We start from the raw sequence: 12,450 nt of genomic DNA, 5'->3' as shown, positions 1-12,450 counted from the left end.
TGACTAGGGAAAGGAAAGCAGGGGTAGGGAGACTTTACACATTGGTTAAAAAAAAAAAGGAGGGGGCACGCCTCTGAAATTTACAGAAAGCCATTTCCTATGCACGCGCTGTCTCTTCATCACATTGAACTGTCCTCTTCAAAACAGTTTCCCCAGGAGGCTGCATATTCATCATTTGTTCTAATGATTCTACCACAATTTAAATAATCTCAGAGCAGGTGACACTTAAGGTGAGACCTGATGAAGTAATAATCATCATCATAGTTAACACACAGTGCTTACAATAGGGCAGTTGTTATGCTAAGTGTTCTACTTACACTAAATCATTTCATCATCACAATTACTCCATATAGGAGCTCCTATTTTATCATTTTACAGATGTAGGAACTGAGGCACAAAAAAGTTAAATAACTTGTCCAAGATCAGACAACTAGAAAATTCAAACTTCCGCAGTCTTGCTTCAGAGTGTGCTTTCAATTCTACATGTGAGGTCATCTCAGGAAAGAATATTTCAGGCAGGGTTAAAAGCAAGTGCAGAATCCCTGAGGTATCAGTGAGCTTGTCATGGCTGAGATGCAGCAAGGAGGACAGTGCAATGTATTTGAGTGAGCTGGTACAAGATGAAGTCAGAGAGGTAGACAGGGCCAGATATGACAGGGCCTTGGAGGTCATAGTAAGATCTATTTTGTGTTAAGTGTCACAGGAAGTAACTGTGGAGTGTTTTAAATAGAGCAATGACTTTGTTTTAACAAGTTCATCCTGGCAGCTGTAAGAAGAGACTGTAGAGGGTTAAGAGTGGAAACGAAGAGACGAAGTGATGGTAGTATGGATTAGGAAATATGTTTTGAGGACATAAAAGATATGGTTTGCTGACAAATTAGATGTGAGAGGAAGGAGTAGTTAAGAAAGATATCATGAAACCACAGCTTCTGGTCTGAGCACCTGGATGAATAGAATAGCTATTTACTAAAATGGGGAACAATGCAGAAGGAGAGGGTCTTAACTGAAGTGTTGGAAGGCTGGAATAAAGAATTCAGCTTGGGATATGTTAAGTCTATGAGGCATCTTAGTTATCCACATGAAAATTTTCAGCAAGCATTTAGAAATTAGAATTTAAAAATCAGGGAAAAGTTTAAAAATTCAGTATCAAATAGATGGTGTTGGACATCACAGGGCTGGATAAGATCACTGAGGAAATGATTATAGATGAAGAGAGGCTGGGGCCAGAGCCCTGGAAGGCTCAAGAATAAACATTAAAAGGTTAGGAAGAGAATGCAGAACTGGCAAAAAGGTAAATGAAACATAGAGCCAGTGAGGAAAGAGAAAGATCAGAAGCATGGGCTTCATGGAAGTCAAGTAAAGACATGTTTTAACAAGGATAGTTGACAACATGGAAGTCACTGATGACCTTGAAGAGATTTCTGTGGAGTGGGGGGAGTGAAACGTTATGCGGAGTTGTTCCAAGAAACAATGCAGAGAGGAAGTAGAGGCAGAGAGTATAAATAAACCTTCTGGAGAGTTTTGTTGGAAAGATGAGAAATGGAAAATACTGAAGAAGATCAAGGGAGAGAAAGGTTTTTGTTTAAGGACAAAGAGGTATTAACTCATTCAAGTAACGTATCCAGAATGCCTACAGTGTGCCAGCCCAGTGACGGATGCTGTGGATAGGACGGGTACAGTACAGTCCTCTGAAGATCTCTCAGCCTCCTACCTTGCCTTCCCAAAGCTACATCAGATAGAGGACTTTGCCCATTGCATATGGTATTTCGGGGCTGACGCAGGCTTCACTCCCCAGTAACCACACTTTCTATTCCCAGCATACAGGTTACCTACTTTATCCTCATAAGGCTATATACATGACACTGAACCCCTTAAAAACTGCATTCTCTCCATTACATTTTTCCTCTGGTACTCCTCGTAATGGCCCCAAACCATTCTCACTTGAATAAGCCATGCCAATATCTTAGCACCAGTGTACAGCCACTACTGATTCTGGATCTGGGATAGCCTTCAGGTGCTCACCAACCTCCATATTCTCTCTTTGTCAATATACCTGCATCTGGGCAAGGGCCAAATCACTCATCCTTGTCAATGAAATATGAGCACAAGTGTGATGTGTGTCACTTCCAGGCTGAGGCACATAACCTGTCTGTCCTCTGCTATCCATCAGCTAAATGCAAATGGAGATGAGGCCTTAAAAAAATAAGGTCACACAATAGAAGAAAACTTGGGTCACTGCATGTCTCTACAAAAGACATTGGCCTACATTAGATTAAACAATTAAAGAGAAACGTTTATTGTCTCAAGCCATTGATAGTTTGGGTTGCTGTCATAGCAATTAGCTATTTATGTGTTTCTGGATTACCCTGAGTTTTTATTTGGGTTACTGTTGACCTTCTTGCTATGATACCAGACCCTGACTATATTATGTCTTCTATTCCTTGGTAACTCTCTAGATTGCTTTTCAGTGTTTTCATATAATAAATGCAGTTCTTTAAATATGGGAGGAGAATTTGCCCATTTTTCATGGATGCTCTTACCTTTCATAGAAGTCATATACTCACTAGTAAGTTACTAATCAAGACTATGGTTTTAACCCATAATGGTCCTGTTAACCTTTCTAAATACACAACTTCTAAATCCAGGCAGTGATCCTGGAGGTCTAGATTCCTGGTCACAAAGGGAATCAAGCAAAAGAAGATGAAGGAGCTCTGAAAATTCATAGACCCTACTGAGGAATAACTTCAATTAAAGAGATGTAAATCCTGGTAATCTTAAGAGTTTGTTTTAAGATATTATGACATCAATTTAGTAAATTCTGAATTTCTAAGAAATCCACAATATATTTCATTCTTGATTACATCAAAATTAAAGAGCCATGCTACATTTAGTGAATACCAAACACACTTCAATTAATGAAGTTTATTCACTGGGAACCAGAAGAATACACAACACAGTTACTCTGTTTCAACTCCAATTTAGGTCATTTAATTCTGTCACTAACCATCTGAAATTGGCACAGATGTTACCTGTTAAAGCACATGGACTCCACTAAGACTGCCTGACATCAGAGGTCCCCAGCNGGGGGGGGGGGTCCCATGACTATCAGATTTGATAATTCGCTAGAACAACTCACAGAATTCAGGAAAGCACTATACTTATGACTGCAGTTTTATTACAAGGGACACGAATCAGAAGAACCAAATGAAGACACACACTAGGTGAGGTCTTAGAGGGAATGCAGAGCTTTCATGCTCTCTCTAGTAGAATCAGGGTATGTCGCTTGCCACCACCACACGCACACACACACCAATGTGTTCATCAACCAAGAAGCTTCACTAAGTTTTGGTATCTAGAAGTTTTTTTTTTTTTAATGTTTGTTTATTTTGAGAGAGAAGAAAGAGGGAGAGGGGCAGAGAGATAGAGGGAGGGAGAGAATCCTAAGGAGGCTGTACACTGTTAGCCCAGAGTCCAACACAGGGTTTGATCTCACAAAACTGTAAGATCATGACGAAATGAAACCAAGAGTCGGATGCTTAACCGACTGAGCCACTCAAGAGTGACGGTATCTAGTTTCTAATGGGCTTCATTAAAGAAGTAAGGCTGATTCAATCACCGACCATGAGACTGAACTCAAATCTCCAACCTCCTCCCTTCCCTCAAAGGTCTGGATGGCTCAAGTCCTCTGGTAACCAGCCTCTAACCTGAAGCTATCTAGGGGCCTTTCATTAGTAGTTACTTCACTAGGATAACACTCTTACTACTCAGGGAATTCCCAGGTTTCTAGGAGATCTGTGCCAGGAACCCAGGACAGAGACCAAACAAATTCTTATCAGGCACTGTGCATTCTATCACCAAGCACAGAACACAGTAGGCAGATTATTTACTTGCGAAAATAACCTTCACAATGAATTCAAGATCTAGAGTCCTCTCATAATGAGGAATAAACAAAGCACTCTGCTTCTAAGCCATGCTTTTCATACTTTCCCTTTTCTAATAAAAAGTGAAAGAAAAAAACTTAAATAATCACTGAAGTACTGTAACTGATATTATAAAACTCTCTAAGAGGAATGGGTCTATAATTTTTAGGTTAATAATCAAATAACCAGTTCTTAATAAATGATTTTTATTATTCTGAAAAATATAATAGTGATTTTCAAATAATAATTATAGCCAAGAAAACAAGGTTCTAGTTCAAGTTGAATATCCTGGGTTCTAGTAGCTTAGGGCAAATCACAATTTCTTTGAGCAAAGGCTTCCTCATACATAAAATGCAGATCACATAATAACACATTAGTATTGATATCTATTTTATATGAAGATCATTTATGCAATGTATTTCTGGAGAAGCATATTAATGTTATTATTTGATGCTGCATGTTATACAATATAAGACAAATTTTCCCTATTGCTAAAGAACTTATTCTCTGGTAAAATGCCATCAAGATAGCCACATTCTGCCTCCAGGAACAAGGGAAAAGCACCTACCATTAAAATATTTATAGCTGATAAGTAACACTATAGGGCTAGAGTTCTAAGATGATTCAAATGGAAATATTTGTTGTATGACTCAAAGAAGCAGTTATTTGCTCAGAGCTAACACAGACTTTTCCCTTTGTTTTTACTCATTACTTTTTGCTGCCAATATTCTCTCCCCCCCAAAAATTTATAAGGAGTCAGAAACCAGTCACTCAGTTTAGTTTACACAGGGATACCAATGGACTATACAAGAATACCACTTTCTTCTTTTTACCCTTTAAAAAACAAAACAGAAACCCTGCATAAGAAATCAACAAAGTTCTCTAAAGGAAAGATATAAATTACAAAGTAAGAAAAGGAGTACATCTGTTTTACTAATGCTCCCGTGCCTCACCATCTATGAAATTATTATAATATGAGCAAGATAGGGCAAAACAAATGTTAGTAAGATTCACTGAGAAAGAAAATCTTCCTGTAAGAATCAAACAGAAGCATTATTATTCCAACAATTACTTGAAGGTTTTTTTTGCAGCTAGAATGGCTCCGCTGATGTGACTGTTGCTAAGTAAGAGTGGCCTCAGACTCTTCATCAGTATCCACTTTTATCCAAAGGCCCTCAAGGCCCTCCCCTAACATGCTGAGTGTTAGCTAGAACATTCGGGCTTTAAAATGAACTGCGTGGGGGGCACCTAGGTGGCTCAGTTGGCTGGACATCGATATCAGCTCAGGTCATGATTGCGCAGTTCCTGAGTCTGAGCCCCACGTGGATATCTGTGCTGACAGCTCAGAGCCTGGAGCCTGGAGCTTCAGATTCTGTGTCTCCCTCTCTGCCACTCCCCTGCTCCTGCTTGGTCTCTGTCTCTCAAAAATAAATAAATGTTAAAAAAATTTTTAAATGAACTGCCTGCAGGGGTGCCTGCATGGCTTAGTCGGTTAAACATCCGACTTTAGCTCAGGTCACGATGTCTCAGTTGATTTGAATAAATCAAAGTTTATTATGGTTTTGAGCCCCGTGTCAGACTGTGCTGACAGGGTGGCACCTGAAGCCTGCTTTGGATTCTGTGTCTTCCTCTCTCCCTGCTCCTCTCCTGCTTATGCCCTGTCTCTCAAAAATAAATAAATATTTAAAAAAATTTTTTATTTAAAATGAACTGCATGGACTCCAGTTCTTAAAATGGTATCCAGGGATAGCACAGATCTATGAAATCATGATCCACATATTCTAGGATGAAGACAATGTGACCTGCCAGATGACAAGGACCTTCCCAGAGGCTGTGATTCCCAAAGCTACTGTCTAGCATATTTTAAACAGTTAAGTGAAGTCAAGGGAGAAAAATGTTTTTAATTACTTTCTGAAGTTTTCAAAATTAACAGAAAGCAAAACAATCAAGGATAAAAATGGGAGAGGAGAGTACAAATTTTCCCCTCCTTGTAGGAAAATGCCTTCCTTCCTCCATCAGACAAACATAAAAGAAAACCTTCAAGATGATCTCAAGCTCTGAGTTTCAAATCACAATTTAAAAAAGTTTTTTTAATGTTTTATTTATTTCTGAGAGAGAGAAAGAGAGACAGCATGAGCAGGGAAGGGTCAGAAAGAGAGGGAGATACAGAATCTGAAGGGAGATACAGAATCTGAAGCAGGCTCCATGCTCTGAGCTAGCTGTCAGCACAGAGCCCGACACAGGGCTCGAACTCATGAACTGTGAGATCATGACCTGAGCCGAAGTTGGATGCTTAACCAACTGAGCCACCCAGGTGCCCCACAAATCACAATTCCTACCACTCACCAATAATCTTTGCTCACCTGATTCAGTGACCAGCAGCCTTGACTTCAACACTTGCAAAACTAAATTCCTCTCCCACAAAGCTTTTCCTCTATTAAGAGTGCCACAATTCATGTAGTTACTTACTACTGCTATCTACTTATTCATCCATGAAGAAAAGTTAACACTAAAAGTAATCCTATCAAAAGGGATGCATATTCACTGTTTTTACTCTAGGACTCAGAGTACTATCTGATTCTCCCCTTCCCCCATCTGGACCCATCTCCTTTCCTTCCATAGTCAAACAGTCACTAAATTTTGCAATTTATACCTCCTTAATATCCTTTCCTTTCTATTTTCACTGCTACTTTGTTAATTGACCTTCAAGCCAGACTCAGAATATTGCTACATCTTCCTAACTAGTCTCCCTGCCATACACTGTACACTGAACTCCCTTTCTAATTCATGTCATTCTCTCTCTTCTCTCTGTCCCTCTTTTTCTTTCATCAACAAGTATTTTTTTAATGTTTATTTTGAGAAAGAGAGAGTAAATGAGCAAGGGAGTAGCAGAGAGAGAGAGGAAGGGAGAGAGAGAGAGAGAGAGAGAGTCCCAACCAGGCTTCATGCTCAACATGGAGAGTCCAATGCAGGGCTCAATCTCATGACTAGTCCTTAAACCTGGTAGGGCCTCGTGACTGCCTCAAATTAAAGAATATAGCAGAAATGACACTGTGGCTTCCAAGGCTTAGTCATTTGTAAAGTACCATGCATTTCCATTCTGCCCTCTTGGAATACATGCCCTTAAAGTATAGCCACATACAGTGCTGTCAGAAGCCCAAGCGGTGTCTGGAAAAACCCATAAGGACAGAAACTGAAGGTCCTAGCCCTTATTCCTTTGTTAGACAAATATATTCTGAGATGATGGTCATTTGTGTCGGTCCACGGACTGAGGTTATACCCTTGTGAATAAAGAATATTGTCTCCCTTGAAGGAGGTGGATGGACAGTGCCATTGTTAATCAGCTTGGGAAAATACACCTCATGCCATGAAAAAACACCATGAAAGATCGAACTTTCATATGAAGAAAAAACTTTCTTCTCTCTAGACTTCATTCCCTTGAGCCTAGACTACAAGCAGTCGAGATGTGCCTAATGACTCTCCTCATTTTTGGGGAAAGAAATAAGTATTTGCTCTGTGGAAGCAGATCATGGTTTCAGCAAGGAGGCAAACCTCTATCTGGGAAAGACAACTCTGGCCCCAAAGGGCCAAAGGATTCTATGAGCAAGAAGAGCAGTCACACTGATATTTTCCTAAACTGGTTAATGTCACTGTCTATTTATGATTTCCTTCTATCATCTCTAAGTATTTTATGAAGTCTTACTGTTTTCAGCTATAAGAAATAAGAGAGTCCAGTGCAGGAAAGAGCAAGCTGTACTCCACAAGACCAGCATAGCAGTAGCAGCAATGATTGGTGAGATTCCCCATTAAGATTTGGGATTGGAAAGTTCAACTGCTTATATCCAAGTTGGTATTCTCTCTTCTCTACCAATTCTAATGAACTGGGCAGTTATTAAGGGAGCTTGCTGTTAATTACCTCCATTGGTTTCTCTTCTGTGGCTCGCTATATATTTGTGTTCCATTGGGTTCTATCCTTGCTCATTTTTTCTTACTCTACATACTATACTCCACAGTTTACACTACCACCTATATTAATGACTTCCAAATATGTATCTTTAGCCTAATCACTCTTCTCTACAGGTCACCATTTTCAAGTGCCTATGGGAAATCTTTACCATGTATTCTAAACACATTTTTTAATGTTTTGTCTTTTAAGAGTGAGCACACACATGGGGGAGGGGATAAGAGAGGGGCAAAAGAGGTCTGAGGTGGGTTCCACATTGACAGCCTGACAGCAGTGAGCCCAACATGGGGCTTGAACTCACAAACCACCAGGATCATGACCTGAGCTGAAGTCGGACGCTCAACTGACTGAGCCACTCAGGTGCCCACAATGTATTCTAATTTGAACTCCTTATATGTCCCTCAGACTATCCCTTCTTCCTCTATGCCTTTTGACAATTAATGACACCAAGACTCTTCCTTTTCTTTAAAAAAGGCTGAAAAGGGGGCTGAAAAGGGGGCACCAGGGTGTCTCAGTTGGTTAAGTGTCCGACTTCAGCTCATGTCATGATCTCATGGGTAGTGAGTTTGAGTGCCACGTCAGGCTCTGTGCTGACAGCTCGAAACCTGGAGCCTGATTCAGATTCTGTGTGTGTGTCTCTCTCTCTGTTCCTCCTCTGCTCACACACTCTCTCTCAAAAATAAATAAAGATTAAAAAATAAATAAATAAATAAAAATATAAAAGGCTGAAAAAAATAAAATGCAATGAAAGAAATTCCTTCTAGCATAAAAAGTGCTTTCTGTAATAAAGAAGGTCCAACATCCTCATAACATTGAAAATCTTAGCTGTTCATTTCTGGAGCATAAATATAGAATAACTAAGCTTATATGACCTTGGGTAAACTACTTAGTTTTTCTTCTTTTCATAAAGGAAAATTGCAATGATAAGTGAAGTTATGTTACAAAAATAGTAACTATTATAAAGGTTCTTTAAAAAAAATTTTGAGTATAATTGACACACAATGTTGCAGTAGTTTCAGGTGTACAGCATAGTGACTGGACAACTCTATATGCTCTCCTGTGCTCCCCACAAGTGTAGCTACCAACTGCCACCATACAACATGGTTACAATACCATAGACTATATTCCCTATATTGTATTGCACCTTTTATTCCTATGACTTATTCCTTCCCTAAGTGGAAGAATGTTATCTCCTAAACCCCTTCATCCCCACACTCCCCTCCTCTCTGGAAACCATGAGTTTGTTCTATGTATAGGTTTGAGTCTGCCTTTTGTTTATTCATTTGTTTTTTAGATTCCACATGACTTAAAATCATATGGTATTTGTCTTTCTGACTTGTTTCAGTCAACATAATACCCTCTAGGTCCATCCATATTGTCACAAATAGAATGATCTCATTCTTTTTTATGGTTGTGTCTGTGTGTGTCCGTTGTATATAAGCATCACATCTTCCTTATCCATTTGTCTATTGACAGACACTTAGGTTGTTTCCATTATTTTGGTTACTAAAGTAATACTGCAATAAACATAGGGGTACACAGATCTTTCTGAATTAGTGTCTGTGTGGTCTTTAGGTAAATACTCAGTAGTGGAATTATTAGATTATATGGTATTTCTATTTTTAATTTTTTGAGAAATCTCCATACTGATTTTTCACAGCGGCTGTTATCAATCATAAAGGCTATTTTCAAAATCCTCCTTGAAATGTTAGAAGTGAGCATGACAGCAGCATGCCTAATAGCATTCTTTACTTGCAGAGTTAGTTCACCATTTGCTTACATCAATTTTTCATTAAAAAAAAACAAAAAACAAAAAAAACACCCAACCCTTCAATAACATGAATCTATTATTAAGTACTGACTTGTAGTTGGAAGAAATGCCCTATAGTTACTAATGTAAAACAATATAAGCAGTATTTCTAACGAATATTGTAAAAGCCAGAAAAAAAATTCATGTATGTGTGTCTGTGTGCGTCTCTGAATAAAAGGTAACCCTGGAAAAAGATGATCCACACATCATCACTCAAAGCCCATAATTTAAAATGGGGTTCACTCTTGGTGATCTCAGCATTTTAACAAAGTTGTAATGACAAGTATCTGCCATTTGTAGTATGGTACAGAAGAGTTTCACTGTCCTAAAAATCCTCTGTTCTCTACCTATTCATCCCTCTCTCCCTCTAACCCGAAGCAACCAGTTAATCTTTTTGGTGTCTCCATTTTCTGCCTTTTCCATAAAGTCATACAGCTAGAATCATATAATATATATACAGCCTTTCCAGCTTGGTTTCTTTCACTTAGTAATATGCATCTATGGTTTCTCCATGTCTTTTCATGTCTTGGTAGCTCATTTCTCTTTGTCAGTGAATAGTATCCCATTGTACAGGTGTATCATAGTCTATTTATCCAACTACCTACCAAAGAGTATCTTGGAAACAACCCTTCCAAGTTTTGGCAATTATGAATATAGCTACTATAAATATCTGTGTGTAGGTTTTTATGTGGTATAGTTTTTCATGTGGTATAGGTTTTCAACTTTTAGGTAAATACCAAGGAGTATGATTTCTATATCATATGGTAAAGTGTGTTTACTTTTGTAAGAAACTGTCAAACTGTCTTCCAAAGTGACTGTACCATTTTGTATTCCTACTGGCAACAGAGTTGTTAAATATTTTAACATTTAGTAGTTTAGTTAGACATTATTTATGTTGTCAACCTTGACAACAATAGCTCTGTCATCATTACAGCTACTATGTAAGTCATTTAACAATGGATTGATTTGACTATAAAAGATTATATATAACTATGAATGTAACTAGACAAAATTATACACTACCTATAGAAAACAGCATTCTCTCTATTTTAACAAATAAACCAATGAACTCTCACAATGAATCTTAACTATTATTTTGAAGTCTGTGAGTAGCCAAAGATATGGACATCCTGGGAATGACATATTTACTTCCTTCTCAATTTTAAATAAGTAGTAGTGAGAATGGCCTAATCTGCAGGGAACAGAATAAGCTTTCTTAGTCAAGAATCACCAATTCTTGGACTCATAAGGGTTCTTACAGACCAAAGAGGGAATCACTTCCAAAGCCCTACCTGGTAATTTCTCTAGCTCAGTGGGTAACAACAACAACTGACCCAATGGCTCAAGCCAGACAGCTGTTCATCCTGGACTCCTCTTTCCCTCTGATTCCCCACATCTAATCATATACTTCATCCTACTGATTTAACCTCCTATTTTAAAAAATCTATTTAATTCTCCTCACTCCCACGGCCACTGCTGGCAGTCTGATCCAGTTTCATCTCTCATCTGAATTATTACACGTCTTCACTGTCCTAACTGCCCCCAGGTTTATTTCCCACCAACTCTTACTCCATAATGCAGCCAAGAAACCTTTCTAAATACAAATGTGATATACTCTCCTTTGAAACTTTTCAGTAGTGCTTCATAATCCTAAGGATAAATCTCAAATTCCTTAACATAGCTTCAAAATTTTTCACAATCTGACTGCTTATGGCTTAACCCTTCCCACAGGATTTTCCATATCATTTGTATTCTGTACTCCAGCCATGAAGAAATTAATAGCTGCTCACCATATGTACAATATTCTCTTAAATTAGCCAACTTTTACTTATGCTGATCCGCTACAGATATTTCCTCCAGTACTGCCCCCACCAACCTACCCCTGCATCTCACCTGTAAGTTCCTGACCACCCTTCAGATCTAAGTTTATAGGCATTTCTTCTGGAAAAGCCTTTAGCTCTATGAGGATAAGAGTTGTATCTTGTTCACTATTGAATTCCAATGGTGTACACAGTGCCTTGTAGAATACAAACTCAAGGACCATTTGCTAAGTGAATAATTAAGAACATGGGCTAGTTGAAAGAACAAGATTGCTACTGACTTTGTGTGAAGACTTTTCTATTTATACAAATTCCAGAATAGTTTTGAAGTAGTATAAAGGTTGTTTAATAAGAATTTAAGATTTGTGATTATAACTGTACTGAAATTATAATTAAAATTATCACTGAAGGACCCTAAGTTCACTTCATCCCATGGATACACCTAGATAACACTCATATCCATGTAAATAACCCAGAAAATGACCTGAAGGCTGCATAACAGTCTCCACAACTAAATGCAGAGTAGAGGCCACACTGAAGAGAGTAGGCAGGGTAGAAATGCAGTAAGGAGCTAAAGGGACCTACAGGGCAATCCACGGTAGAGAGTCAAGGCGGTAGAGAGGGGAAAAAAACAGACCCTTACATGGAGGAGCCTTTACAGGGAAGATAAATCCCTGTAACAGTTAGCTGTGAAAACCAGAGGATCAGCAGCCAAATTATGGAAAGAGCCTAAATGTCCATCAACTGATAAATGGATAAAGAAGATGTGGTTTATATATACCATGGAATACTACTTGGCCATGAGAAAGAAAGAAATCATACCATTTGTAGCAACATGGATGGAACTAGAACATGCTGAGTGAAATAAGTCAGTCAGAGAAGGACAGAAATCATATGTTTTCACTCATGTGTGGAACTTGAGAAACTTAACAGAAG

This window comes from Crocuta crocuta, unplaced genomic scaffold, assembly GCF_008692635.1.
Source record: "Crocuta crocuta isolate KB4526 unplaced genomic scaffold, BGI_CrCroc_1.0 scaffold176, whole genome shotgun sequence".
Classification (NCBI taxonomy): Eukaryota; Metazoa; Chordata; class Mammalia; order Carnivora; family Hyaenidae; genus Crocuta; species Crocuta crocuta.
This window is presented reverse-complemented; position numbering follows the sequence as displayed.